General features: G+C 46.5%; 1 protein-coding gene across 1 annotated transcript in view; it reads left to right on the top strand.

The window, feature by feature from the left end:
• Positions 1–7,167: 7,167 nt before the first annotated feature.
• The window catches only part of LOC129696206 (protein FAM135B-like), a 408,722-nt gene continuing 402,414 nt past the window's right edge, over positions 7,168–13,475 (top strand). The window contains exon 1 of the mRNA XM_055633862.1: positions 7,168–8,003. The gene's annotated coding sequence lies outside the window, so the exon portion shown is untranslated. The remainder of the gene's footprint in view (positions 8,004–13,475) is intronic.

The raw sequence follows: 13,475 nt of genomic DNA, 5'->3' as shown, positions 1-13,475 counted from the left end.
AGGGTCAGTCTGATATTTAGGACTCGGATGTTGTGTAATTTCTTTACTCAAAGAAAGGGAATAATGGGACAGCCACACCCCCCCCCCCCCCCCCCTTCCCCTCCACCCCAGCGTGCTCCACTACCCCCACGCCCCCCCAACACCCACAAGTTCTTGAACGGCTGTGGCCGATTCATTTTATTGATTACTTCAAAACGGAGTTTGTTCGAATTCTGCCCATTAGAGGAATCAAGTAATAAGGGGTTATGGCAGGTAATTGGTTTTGTAGAAGATTGGACATGATCTTACTGAATGACGACCAAATGATCTACTGCTACATATATTTTTATGGTGGTACAGTGGTGCCTCATAGTGTCAGAGACCAAGAATTGATCTTGATCTGGGGTGCTGTCTGGATTGAGTTTGCATGTTCTCCCTGTTATTGCGTGGGTTCCCTCTGGGTGCTCTGGTTTCCTCTCACATCAAAAAGCCGTGTGGATTTGTAGATTATTCGGCCTCTGCCAATTGCTCCAATTATGATGTGAAAGTAGGATAACATAGAAACAGTATGAGCGGGTGATTGATAGTCGATGTGGACTTGGTGGGCCCAACGTCCTGCTTCCATGTAGTGTCCTACAATCAATCAATCATAATGTTATGGACACACAATGCTGGAGTAACTCAGTGGGAGAGGCAGCATCACTGGAGAGAAAGAATGGGTGACATTTCAGTTTGAGAATCTGAAGAAGGGTCTCGACTCGAAATGTCACCCATTCCTTCTCTCCAGAGATGCTGCCTGCCCGCTGAGTTACTCCAGCATTGTGTGTCTATCTTTGATGTAAACCAGCATCTGCAGTTCCCTCTTAATCATAATGTTATGTCCCTCACAGCTCCTCAGACTGCAAATGACAGGTCCTTTGATGACATACCACAATGTGCATAGCTGCCCAGCCAGCAGCTGTCTGTCTTTTCATCGTTTTATTTTTATTTTTAGTTAGTTAGTGTTTTGTTTGGAGGTCTAGACTTTTTTATGTGGGGGAAGGGGGAAACTACTTTTCAGGGTCCCTACATGGTCGGAGAGGCAGCTATTCTCCGGGCTGCAGCTTCGACCCATCCTCGCGGCCTACCAGCGGGCCTGGAGTGGCGTTTCCTGTCGGGGACCGCCCAGAACCTCGGCTTTGGTGGCGGCACAGCACTGGAGCGCTATCGTGGAGCGGACGATGCCTTGCCTGAGTCACCGCGCACTGGAGCTCCGGTGAGCTGAAGAACCGCTGGGAACAACATCGCGGAGCTGCGGGTCTGTGGAGCGGCCAGCTGTGGGTGGCGGCGCCGAACTTTACACCGGGAGCCTGGTATCTCGCGACGAGATCGCCAGTAGTGGAGCTCCAACCGGCGCGGCCTTGTCGGCTTCGGAAGCCGCGGTCTCCAGTACAGAAGCAGCCGTTCCAGGGTTCCCAAGCCGCTGGGAGGACTCTTCCGACGCCGGAGCAACATCACCCGGCGAGAACGGCCTGGAACATCGGGCCTCCGTAGAGGCAACTATGGAGGCCTCAATGGGCCCGACTATGGGTGAACTGGGGTTGTGGACTGGTCTTTGTGCCTTCCCTCATGGTGGGAGCTATTGTGGGGGGATAGAAACATAGAAACATAGAAATTAGGTGCAGGAGTAGGCCATTCGGCCCTTCGAGCCTGCACCGCCATTCAATATGATCGTGGCTGATCATCCAACTCAGTATCCCGTACCTGCCTTCTCTCCATACCCCCTGATCCCCTTAGCCACAAGGGCCACATCTAACTCCCTCTTAAATATAGCCAATGAACTGGCCTCAACTACCCTCTGTGGCAGAGAGTTCCAGAGATTCACCACTCTCTGTGTGAAAAAAGTTCTTCTCATCTCGGTTTTAAAGGATTTCCCCCTTATCCTTAAGCTGTGACCCCTTGTCCTGGACTTCCCTAACATCGGGAACAATCTTCCTGCATCTAGCCTGTCCAACCCCTTAAGAATTTTGTAAGTTTCTATAAGAAACCCTCTCAATCTCCTAAATTCTAGAGAGTACAAACCAAGTCTATCCAGTCTTTCTTCATAAGACAGTCCTGACATCCCAGGAATCAGTCTGGTGAACCGTCTCTGCACTCCCTCTATGGCAATAATGTCCTTCCTCAGATTTGGAGACCAAAACTGTACGCAATACTCCAGGTGTGGTCTCACCAAGACCCTGTACAACTGCAGTAGAACCTCCCTGCTCCTATACTCAAATCCTTTTGCAATGAAAGCTAACATACCATTCGCTTTCTTTACTGCCTGCTGCACCTGCATGCCTACCTTCAATGACTGGTGTACCATGACACCCAGGTCTCGCTGCATCTCCCCCTTTCCCAATCGGCCACCATTTAGATAATAGTCTGCTTTCCCGTTTTTGCCACCAAAATGGATAACCTCACATTTATCCACATTATACTGCATCTGCCAAACATTTGCCCACTCACCCAGCCTATCCAAGTCACCTTGCAGTCTCCTAGCATCCTCCTCACAGCTAACACTGCCCCCAGCTTAGTGTCATCCGCAAACTTGGAGATATTGCCTTCAATTCCCTCATCCAGATCGTTAATATATATTGTAAATAGCTGGGGTCCCAGCACTGAGCCTTGCGGTACCCCACTAGTCACTGCCTGCCATTGACCCGTTTGCTCCTACTCTTTGATGTTCTTTGTGTTTAAGACTCTTATTGATGTTATGTCTGTATTTTTTTTGTGTGCTGCAAAATGGCAAAAAGCATTTCACTTCACTACACCTGGGTGTATGTGAATGTGACTAATAAAATACCTTTGATACCTTTGAATGAGATATATGCTTTTAATATCAACCCATTGTAGGCCCCTCCAAGTCATGAACTGCTTACTCCTAAATTTACCATCACAATGACATTGGTTTGTTTGAGCATTTTTTATTTTGGATATCTTATATTTGGATATTTTATTTTGCGTTCGGGATTTTAAGGAAGTTGAGTGATTTGATGTCATGGTGCTTCTGTTGCTAATTTTAGATTGATGTTGATGATTTCGATTTTACTTCATGTCTGCTTTCTGATCTGAAAGATCATGTTGATCACATCTTTTTGCTAACTGTCAGATCTATTTAGTTCATGCAGATGTATGGTTCCAATATTTCTGCACCTTCAAACTCTCTCTGCTGCTTTCAATAATATGGATGTTTTGGTTTTGGTTTTGTTTTCTTTCCATTTGCCAGTTTAATCTTCTTTTGGCATTAGCTCGGTATATTTTCTCTCAAATGTTTAGTTTACACATAAACTACACTTTAATCCTGGTGTGACACAAATTTTTTTTCATGAACACACTGGGTCACCTATCATTTTTGGATAGGCATCTTTCAGTCTAGTGTTCACTTTTTTGATTTGTTTCCTAACTGTGTCAACCTAGCTGACATCTGGGCAGCAGAGTGCACAGCTGGTAGAGCTGCTGCCTTACAGGGCCAGGGACTTGGTTCGATCCTGACCTCGGGTACTATCTGTGTGGAGTTTGCAAGCTCTGCCCGTAACCGTGAGTGTTTCCACTGGCAGCGCTGGCTTTGTTTCCTCCCACATCCCAAAGATGTGCAGATTTGTAGATTAATTGGCCTCTGTAAAATTGCCCCTAATGTGTAGGGAGTGGACGAGAAAGTGGGACAACATAGAACTGATGTGAACGGGTTGGCATGGACTTGAGTGGGGTAAACGCTCATTTCCATACTATATCTCTGAACTGAACTGAACTATCTTATTGTTTCTGGACTGATCATGAGTGGTCAATGTAGTTTCTTGTCCATGTGGCTTCCTGTATTTTATAACCTGTGTTAAAGGACCTTCCTGTACTTATAACTTGTGAACAGTACTTAAGGAAGTGGCTCTAGAAATTGTCGACATATTGGTGATCATTTTCAATCAATCAATCAATCAATCAATTAAGTTTTATTCGTCACTTGCACATAAGTGCAAGTGAAATGAATTTTCCAGCAGCGGTACAATGAAAAAGAAAAAGAACACACAATTAACAATAAAAATGTACACAAACATCCACCACAGCATTCATCACTGTGGTGGAAGACACAACATTTGGCCAGTCCTCCTCGGAGGGATTCCGCTCCGGATGGTAAGCCTCCGCCGCGCCCGTGGTAGAAGTAGGCCATGGGCCGGCGGTCAGAGCTCTTCTCCTCCCAGGTCCCCAACGAGAGATCCCAGGCTACAGACGCCACGCCAGCTGGAGCTCCACAACCTTCAGGCTGCCGCGGGCCAGCGAACTGAGCGCTCCCCTCCGGCGATCCCCGGCGAGGCTCGCCCACTCTGCGACGAAAGTCTGTGCTGTGCCTGCTGCTGAAGAACCAGGTGCTTCTCCGGGAAAGGCCACATCGATCCTTGATGATAGGGCACGTGGAGGCGACATAGAAAAAGTCGCCTCTCCATGGAGGAGGCAACCGAAGCGGTTTCCCCCTTACCCCCCCACCCCCACACCACCCCCCACACAAGCCACACAAAGAAACATTAAAAACATACATTTTACTTCGGAGTCACGTGAGTGACTACGTGAAGAACCCGCCAGCACGCATGCGCGACATTGCATCTCACGCAGTGCAACAGCGACGGGCGGGGGTGGAGCGCTCCCGCGGGAAAAATTCAAACGGACCTACACAGGTAAGGAAAAATTGAAGTTGTATTCTTCCCCTTGCTGTGCTTTATTACAGCACGTTGGACAAGGGGAAGAAAAAACGGACCTGAACCGCAGGCTGCCGCAGGGAACCAGGCAGTTCCCGGCAGCCGACAGCCACGAGATACCAGCGGCTCCAGGACCGCAGGCTGCGGGGGGACAGGCAGATCCCAGCAGCACCAGCGATGTCCAGCGGTTCCAGGAACGCAGGCTGCGGGGAACCAGGTAGGTCCCGGCAGCCGACACCACGGACGCCCAGCGGTTCCAGGACCACAGGCTGCGGGGAACTAGGAAGGTTCCGGCAGCCGACAGCCGGGTACGACCGGCGCAGGCTGAGCCCAGCACCGCGAGCTGTATACCTGGAAACAACACAGCGGGCTGCAGGCAGGCAGGAGTTGGTACGGCCGATAGACTTGGGGAGTCCGGCCAGAAGGACGCACTGCCCAAGGGCAGTGAAAGTGACCGTTGGCGTGGTTACTAAGGTCCAGTTACCGACTCCAAGCTGAATCCAGCGCCATGAGTCGTACAGCTCAAAGCAGCGCAGCAGACTGGAGGCAAAGTCGAGCAGGATTCAGCCCGGCCGATCATACTCATCTGAGTCCGGCCGAAGGGGCGCGCTGCCCGAGTGCAGCAGAGGTCCGCCCGTGACTTGCTCCAGGAGATGGAGCAAGCTCACTATGGGAGTCTTCGCACTCCCACAACAGCACCTTATTGAGGGCTGTAAAACAATGCATCTCCCTCGATAGAGGAATGCGTTGTGGACCAGGGCTGGGCTGGTCCGGAGGAAGGGGACGTGGCTGAAGAAAATGACAGTGTGCAGGGTGTGCAGAATCCTAAGGAGCTACTGGGAGTGATCACCAAAATTACAGATCAACGAAAAGTACTATTACAGACCAGGCTGGCGGCCAGCATCGACTACCTGTACTTCCATCTTCTGCAGGAACAGGCAACAAAATTACACAGAAGTATAGGCCTCCTGTGAACTTTACTTCGTTTTAAAAATGCCTGCAGCAAACAATGCGGTCTGGGGGTACAGTGGGACTGGCACAAAAACCCAGGAGGTCAAACTACAGAAGATTTCAAAACTTCTGACAGTGGGTATATCATTGGTTGCTCGCCCAGACGATGGTACAGAGAAAAGCTGGACAAAGAGATTAAAGCCATCGGGCTCATAACACGTCATCAGCAATGACAGCACCCATATGCAACCTCCAGCAGGTGTCAACACCAGGACGCTAGTGAAAGCATGAGTGCCTCGCAGCACCATAAAGGTCCTTTCAGGCCAAGGCCCAGAGCGACCCTCATGGAAAACATGCCAACCCCGCACTCCGGCGCCTCTTCCGCAGAAGAGACAGAAATTGAAGAAAGGGACGTACCACCGGCAACCAGGTAAGTAGGTGGATCTGGTTCCTTCCAGAACACAAAGGTGTACTACCTGTACTAGCAGGGGGAATATTACATTTGTTTTGGGAGACATGGAGGGATCATTGTCGATACCTAAAATTTAACTGGATGGGGCAACTAAGGCAGGGCAAAGCGTTGCCTAATGGTCTAACTTCAGCCCCAAGACTTTTCACCAAGATATTAAAATGGGCCTTGGCAATATTAGAAACAAAATCATATTGTCATGGCATATCTTGATGATATATCATTTATGGGGAAAAACCCTGGATCTAGCTAAATCAGCAGTTTTAGCTACCAAACATAGGGTGAAACTCTGGGGTCATCTCCATCCAGATAAATCTAAGTCGACGGCATCAACAACTGGACTTTCTGGGATTTTCAATTAATGTTATCCATATGTCTGTAACATTGCCAAAGAGTAAAGCAGACTTGGATAAACCTACAAAATAATTAATTTCTAAAAACACTGGTGTTGGGTGCATTTTGGGTCCACCTACGAATTGATAATATCACAGTGGTGGCATATATTAATCATATGGGAGAAAAGATCTATACCATGTGTCAATCTGGCTAATATATTTGGCTGTGGTGTGTTAACATACATATTTGACTATCGGCAAACTTACCTACCAGGTAAGCTCAATACTGAGCCACATACCACATGAGCTTGATCAAGGCAGCCTATCAAGAATCAACAATGGCTGGTGTAGCGTATAATACAGCGACAACCACCAACGTCCTGGGAATTCCTATCCAGCATTCATGTAGATGAAGGACTGAGCTGCAGTACTATAATTATGCAGGAGTGCCCTGTCAGCTTGCTGGTGGTAGCCCCCCTCTAATCCAATTTAAAGCATAAATGTTGCATTCAAGTGCAAGTTAAAAGAATCGCTACAGTATGCACCTGATTGCACAATTTTAAGCTGAAATCGCTACACTCCCTTGCAATTTCTCACTTTCAACTCTCACCCCTTGTTGGCAGCCCTGAAATTTCTGTGACCGTGTGGGTTTCCTACAGTTGCTCCTGTTTCCTCCTACATCTGAAAATATGTGGGTTTGTGTGCTAATTGGCCTGTAAAATGCCCATAGTGTAGCAGGGAGTGGATGAGAAAGTGGTATAACATAGAACTAGTGTGAACGGGTGATCGATGGTCAGCATAGACTCTGTGGGATGAAGTGCCTGTTACCATGCTGTATCTTTCAATCAATCAATTGAGACTCAACAGAAACAGCTTTGTGGGTAGGAAGCATGCACATTTGTGGGAATTATCAGATGATCTGCCTACGTGATATCAGTTCAGGATTTAAAGAGCAACACCTCTGCTAAAAGGTTATCCAATTTTAACACCTTTACTCGTCGCAATGAGAGTGTATGGCAAAGTCAGGTTTGCGGATCTTCATCAATTTCTCCTGTCTGTCCATTGTGTTTCCACGGCTTGCAATGTTTCGGCCAGCGATGTTTTTTTTTTTGTGTGAGCTGTTGCTCAGATACCAAACGCACTTGGCTACCCACTCCACTTGCAAACGGTCAGTACAAAACGGCTGACTGGAACTCCGGGTGCTAATGCAGTTGGCCGCGGTTGTCTCTTCACTTTCTCATTACTTTTCGTTGCTGGGTTTTAGTTGTTGCTGTGACTGACGTGACGTCAGCAGCCCAGAAGAAATTTCCTTCACAACAGTTCTGCACTCAGAGAGAGAGAGAGAGAGATCCAGGCTGCAGGAAACACGGAAAGAAAACACGTTTATTCTGCAGTAGACAGGCATGTGATAATTCTATCAATCCATTTATAATTGGGCATAACAATCATGGGAACAGGGGGATTAATCAAATGACAGAGTTTCTCCAGCAATTTTGTCTACAAAAAAAAGAAAAGGAAGGTTTTCCACTTAGAAGGGAAGAAACTGCATATCTCAGAAAGCAGGTAGGAGATAATGATTGTTATGCATATGTAATATGTACACGCCTAAATACACAAATATCAGTCTATGGGTACATCTATAGGTCCTGCATATAGTTGTATGCATGTATCTGTGTCAATGTATATGTCTTACCACGTGTTAAAATAAATATATATCAGTTACGCGTTAACACGACGCGAAGAACAATGAATGGATTAAGTTTTCACTTTGCGAAAGGTGTTGACACGTTTGTTTTTATATTTTCGTTGTGTGTGGCGGGTTTTGAAATGAACCCATTGATTGAACTGGGCGCTGAAGTGAACGCATCGGATGGACTGGAGGCTGAGCGGGCGGCGCTGCGGATTGAAGTGTTACACCGGGAGCGACAGTGTCACCTCGCCGAGCAGGCAGGCAGGCAGGCAGCAGCGATCTTTGGGCAGCAGAAGGTTGCACGGCACTACAATGCGGTTTGGCTTCAGCGTTTAACCCTGGCCGGTGCCGTGTGTGTCTGCAGCGGACGATGATAGTGGCAAGGCGCAACAAAACACCAGAAAACCTGGAGGGGGTGGCGAGTGGGAAACAAGTCGCCGACGCAATTTAGCTAAAGTCATGTTTCATTGCGGTCAGATCTGTGATTCTTTTTTTTAAGTTCTGAATTGGACGTGTCCGGCTTCCTAGGTATTGCAAATTGTATTCTATCTGGTAAACAAAATCCGGGTTTAGAGATGAATTTAGAGATGCAACCAAAAAAAAGCTTTCCATGAGATACAAACACAACCAAAAAAAGCTTTCCATGAGATTGGTGTTATTTGGAGGGTGATTTAGTATCTTGTAATTTTGAGGTTTAAGAATAAGGACAAGAAGATTGGGGAGAGGGGGGTCCCAATATAGTTATTCATGGCATCGAGATGTCCGTGATATCATTCAGACCACGTACTGTGCATCAAATCAGATCTTTAAAACATACGGTGTCCCTTTTGATCGTACCTTCATCACCCCGAAATGAAAGGCTCGTGATTGTTCAACGAAATGTGTTAACTTTGAATGTGGCATTACTATAAATGTGCATGTATAATGGAATGACCAAATAGTCAGTATATGTGTGTTTGTGTAGGTGCTTCTGTGCATGCATGTAAACATGTGCTCAAGCATGTGTATTTGCATATGTTCAAGTATGGGCACATATGCATTGATATGGAAATTTTGTTATCTGTATACATGTATCCTAGTCATGCAGCACAGAAAGTGCTTTTTGTGTACCATGCAAATGCCAACTATCTATATTAATCCCTCCACTGGCACTTTGGCTGTAGTCTATGCCTTGGTGATTTAAATGTGCGTCTCTGTGATGCGTATTATACTAAGTCGTATGCATGCAGATACACATAATCATATATACATGTTTGTGGAAATAAAAGTGCATAAATACAAGAATACGAGTCTGCATAGGAGCATATATTTGTGCGTTGAAATGGGTAAGCATGCCAAGTTGATTTTAAATAGGATATTTGTGTATAACTGCATTTATGCTTCTATGTGAGCAATGGGTTTGCACGTATATGCCACATATTAAATTTTCTACTGTATATATTTTAGTTGAAGAGCCTAACATACTTTCCCCAATAAAATTGTCAATTTCGTAATCAGAAAATACATAACGATCAGCCTGATTTGGCTTTTGCCTCCCAAATTGTACCTTGTTCATAAGATACATAAGTATATGTTACTATCGATCAATTCAGCACCATGCATTGTGTAAGTTAGATTATTTAAATTGTTGAGAAAAATTATATCAAAATGCTGTCAGTCTTTCCTTCCCATATATCCCATGAGGAAATTAGCTGATAGTTTTTTTTAACTGCGGTTGTAGGATCTCAGTGATACTTCAAATTGTCGCTTTTCCTAAAGAGCTTTGGAGATGCCTGCACCAAGCTTCAGTATCTCTCATCACATGGCCCTGAGCAATTGATTGTGGATAACACCTAGATGGAAAGGCAGCAGAGCTTGGCCATACACATCCATGCCAGCTTCCAGCGCATTCCCATCTGCCCCCACCCCCCCAAACTTAACCTGTTCTCTCATGTCCACATGAACCCATTTTTGAATCTTTTGCCATCCATTTGCATTCATTGGGACAGTTCACAGTAGCCAATTGAGTGACCAGCATGTCTCTGGGTAGATACGGAGCCGCACAGAGGCAACTGTCACAGGGAGAATATGTAAACTCCATATGGAGAGCATCCAAGGTCAGGATTGAATCCAGGTCACCGGAGTTGTGCAGCAACAGCACCACTGCTAAATCACTGTTCTGGCTAAGTTACGATACGATATAACTTCATTTATCCCAGGAGGAACATTGATAACATTTTAATCATAGTTTATCTTTGTTTCAGTTTGTGTCCCTGGGAACAGCCCACAGAACATGCAATGTTATGTCACTCAGCTGCATGGGGTGACCTGTCACCCATATGTTTGGGTTGAAATTATGATGAATGCATTTGTTTTAATATAGGATGTGTGTGTATAAGTGCACTTGCACTTCTGTGTGTACGTATGCTTGTTTGCATGTACATTCCTCGTGTTAGACTTAAAGGCATATTTTGGAAGTTGAACAGAATTAGTGGTGTGCTACAGGGATCAGCATTGGGCCGATTGTTAGATTTCCTTTTAAATGATTTGTCTTTCCCCAACATGATCAATGTAAATTTAAGAAGGAGACGGGTGACAATCTCATAAACACCGCAGCCTCCTTGCGGTCAGAGGAGGCTGGCGCTGAGACTCCAGGTGTGCGGTTAGGATCTGACAAGAGGTCACTTCTCATCACTTGCAAAGCAGAGTGTTAATGCATGTTTGGTAGTTTAGGTTATGAGCCATTCTGCCAATTTACTTTTACAATCTGCTTTGAACTAAACAACTTGATCAACCTGTTGGTTTTCATGCAAGGGTTTGAGGACGGTCTGTGCAGATCATTGTGTGATTGGCGTGGTCAAATGGGCTCTCCAGAATAAATGTTTCTACACAGGCAGCACCTCTGGTGAGAAGGAATGGGTGACGTTTCAGGAAGAGAACCTTCTTACGCCAAATATATTTCCAATTAGCTAACTTTCCATGGATCCCATGCAACCTAACCTTTCAAACTAGACAAGCATGTGGGACCTTGTCAAAAGCTTTGCTGAAGTTTCTATCTTTCTCCATTACTATCTTAAAACATCGAATTATGGTCACTCGTCCCAAAGTACATAGTGTCTCTGCAGACATGATCCATTTTTGATCTCCAGCAGAAATGGGAGGTTATTCGTTTCCCAGATATAGTGCACAAGCTTACAGGCATAGACTCGATGTGGTTTAACCATAGCACAGTGCAATGGTTACCCAATGCATCAAATTTCTTCTCCAGGACAAGGGGTCACAGCTTAAGGATAAGGGGGAAATCCTTTAAAACCGAGATGAGAAGAACTTTTTTTTCACACTGAGAGTGGTGAATCTCTGGAACTCTCTGCCACAGAGGGTAGTTGAGGCCAGTTAATTGGCTATATTTAAGAGGGAGTTAGATGTGGCCCTTGTGGCTAAGGGGATCAGGGGGTATGAAGAGAAGGCAGGTACGGGATACTGAGATGGATGATCAGCCATGATCATATTGAATGGCGGTGCAGGCTCGAAGGGCCGAATGGCCTACTCCTGCACCTAATTTCTATGTTTCTATGTTTCTATCTGATTGGTTAGCACGCATTCAAAAGCTTTTAGCTGTACCTTTGTACATGTAGTAATAAATTCGACTCGACTCAACTCAAGTCAGTTTATCTAAATAAAATAAGATTTGACCCTCCCTCCCAGCCCCACCTTATTCTTTAGTCATCTCGTATTGCTTTGTTGCAGTAATTAATGTGTCTCCAAACATCCCTGTATATCTTTTGAATTGTATATTGATTGGCAAATGCAATCTCGTATATTGAAAGCAGGAACATTATTATATTTATATTTATTTTTCTGCCCCTACAGGATATTAAGACAGGATAGTCAAACTGCATCTAGACTGAGCTCTTGAACTACCAGGTCATCAACCTTTCCTCGGTTCAAGTAGTGGTATTACGTCTTAATTAGTGCATTGATATTGATCAATTGAGGAAAAATTGGAGTTAAGCCAATCGACTTACTGTGCTGTTCAATATGCTTCTCTTATGGTACATTATTCAGCACCTTAAATTACTACTAACTTGAGCACTATTGTTAAGTAAAGGGCCTGTCCCACGAGCATGCGACTCCATGCGGCAAGCGCGACCTAAAGGGCCGGTCCCACTAGCATGCGCCTGCATGCAGCAAGCGCGTCCTAATGTGGTCGTTTGAGCCGTACGGCCTCGCGGGACTGGTCCCACTTCGATCGCCGGAGCCGTATGTAGCTGTGCGGAGCTGGTCCCGACATCGCGCAGGGCTCCGAAAAACTGACCGTGTTAAAAAATTCTGCGCGGCAACGGCCTGTTGGCCTGCAGCCGCCTCAACGCCGTATGTCACACGTGAACTTCCCGCGGACTTTCCTCGAACTTCATGTCACACACTCGACCTCCGTGCGGCCCCCGCTTCTGGTTTGGCCGCGCTTGCCGCATGGAGTTGCATGCTCGTGGGACAGGCCCACTGTCTTCAACAGTGAATGGGTCATCTAAACTTCTCATTTGACTCCTCCCATTTCCTCCAAATACAAGGAGTAGCTATGGGCACACGCATGGGCCCCAGCTACGTCTTCCTCTTTGTCGTGTGTGTCGAACAATCCTTGTTCGATACGTACCAGGGCCCCATACCCGACCTCTACCTCCACTACATCGACGACTGCTTTGGTGCCACCTCCTGCACCCACACACAACTGACTGACTTCATCCACTTCACCACTAACTTCCATCCGGCACTCAAATACACCTGGACCATTTCCGATACTTCCCTACCATTCCTTGATCTCATTATCTCCATCGCAAGTGATAGACTTCTGACCGACATCCACTATAAACCTACTGACTCCCATGGCTATGTGGACTACACTTCTTCCCACCCTGCTTCCTGTAAGGACTCCATCCCCTACTCCCAATTCCTCCGTCTACGCCGCATCTGCTCCCAGGATGAGGCGTTCCACACCAGGGCATCTGAAATGTCTTCATTCTTCAGGGAACGGGGGTTCCCCTCCTCCAGCATAGTGAGGCTCGCAACAGGGTCTCTTCCATACCCCACAACACTGCTCTCTCTCCCCATCCCCCCCACTCGCAACAAGGGCAGAGTCCCCGTAGTCCTCACCTTTCATCCCACCAGCCGTCACATACAACAAGTAATCCTCCGTCAGTTTTGCCACCTCCAACGTGACCCCACCACTCGCCACATCTTCCCATCTCCCCCCATGTCTGGCTTCCGCAAAGACCGCTCCCTCCATAACTCCCTTGTCAATTCTTCCCTTCCCTCCCGTACTACCCCCTCCCCGGGCACTTTCCCTTGTAACCGCAAGAGATGCTACACTT

This window comes from Leucoraja erinacea, chromosome 4, assembly GCF_028641065.1.
Source record: "Leucoraja erinacea ecotype New England chromosome 4, Leri_hhj_1, whole genome shotgun sequence".
NCBI lineage: Eukaryota > Metazoa > Chordata > Chondrichthyes > Rajiformes > Rajidae > Leucoraja > Leucoraja erinaceus.
Note: the sequence above shows the minus strand (reverse complement) of the source record. Positions and strands in the feature narration are given on the sequence as shown.